Raw genomic sequence first — 1,439 nt, forward strand, 5'->3', positions numbered from 1 at the left:
CACGTGAGTCTCGATTTTGGAACCATGTTTTGTTTCCTTGCACCAAATTTTTCCAGTTAAACATATGAACGTTGCTTTATTTTCCTGTTGGCTGCATATAAACGGGGTAAAAAAAACCCACAAACAAAATCAGGAACGCACAGCGACAAAACACAGGCAAAAAGATTTGCAACGGCAACACTACAACAAAAAAACAGGAAAAGATTTATTTGTACCTCCCCTCATTGAGACTGATAGGACATTTGTATTAGAGGAGGGAGTTCCTTGCTTGTCAAAAGGTAAATCCCACCTGTGGCCAGCAGGAAGTATTATACATTGGCCTAGAACACAAACAAATTTCAGCTCGCAAAGTATTATATTGTGGTTTCAAAGTCCTTCAGGTCCATATCTTGTTGTAATCTTTACCCTGTAAGTCAGTGGTTCCCAACCTTTTTTTGACCAGGGACCACTAAGACTTTTTTGTTCGGTGCAGGGACCCCAAGGTTCAAAATAAAAATTCCGAGAATTTGAAAATAAACTTTAATCATAACTGTTAAACATTAAACTTAGAATAATATTTGAATATATATTTTTATAATAGAGAACTTTTAATTGAAAATATTAATTTATTATGGGTTTATAACTTTGTTTCACGGACCTTAATTTAGTTCTCGCGGACCCCTGGGGGTCCACGGACCCCCGGTTGGGAACCAGTGCTGTAAGGGGAGGGGCCGTGGCTCAGTGGTAGAGCATCTGCTTGGGATGCAGAAGGGCCAAGGTTCAATCCCCGGCATCTCCAGTTAAAGGGACTAGGCAAGTAGGTGATGGGAAAGACCTGAGACCCAGGAGAGCCGCTGCCGGTCTGAGCAGACAATACTGACTTTGATGGACCGAGGGTCTGATTCAGTGTAAGGCGGCTTCGTGTGTTCATACCAATAAAGGTATCCTCATATTCCAGGTGGGAATTGATCAAGGGGTTGGAGCACGTTCCCGATGAGGAAAAGGCACCTGAGATCTTGGACAGACCCTGTCCATCAGAGTGCCCAGCACTGTGTAAGATGCACCGATGGTTCGATTCAGCATGAAGCGCTCCATGCGTTCGTTGTTTAGACTTCCTTTGGAGGTGAAGGTGAGGCTGTTTTGCAATCTAGCTACAGATTCCCGCCCGCCCCCCCTCCCAAAAAGATGCAGAACTCTCTTTCAACAACAGGGGGCAGCAAGAGGCAAAGAACTCCAGAAAGTTTTCGAGACATAGAGGGTGGGGGGGGGGGAGGCATTTTCAGGCTTGTTCTCCAGAGAGCCAGCATGGTTAAGAGCGGTGGACTCTAATCTGGAGGACCAGGTTTGATTCCCCACTCCTCCACATGAGCGGCGGATGCTAATCTGGTTGACCGGGTTGGGTTTCCTCACTCCTCCACATGAAGCCTTGGGCTAGTCACAGTTCTCTTAGAGCTCTCTCA

The 1,439-nt window shown here is 45.7% G+C and overlaps 1 non-coding gene across 1 annotated transcript; it reads left to right on the forward strand.

Annotated features, from left to right (window-relative positions):
- The first annotated feature begins 709 nt into the window (after positions 1 to 709).
- TRNAP-GGG (transfer RNA proline (anticodon GGG)) lies at positions 710 to 778 on the forward strand. Its single transcript has one exon. It is a non-coding gene; the product is annotated as a tRNA-Pro (tRNA).
- Positions 779 to 1,439: the final 661 nt, after the last annotated feature.

This window comes from Euleptes europaea, chromosome 18 (genome assembly GCF_029931775.1).
Source record: "Euleptes europaea isolate rEulEur1 chromosome 18, rEulEur1.hap1, whole genome shotgun sequence".
In the NCBI taxonomy this organism is placed as follows: Eukaryota; Metazoa; Chordata; class Lepidosauria; order Squamata; family Sphaerodactylidae; genus Euleptes; species Euleptes europaea.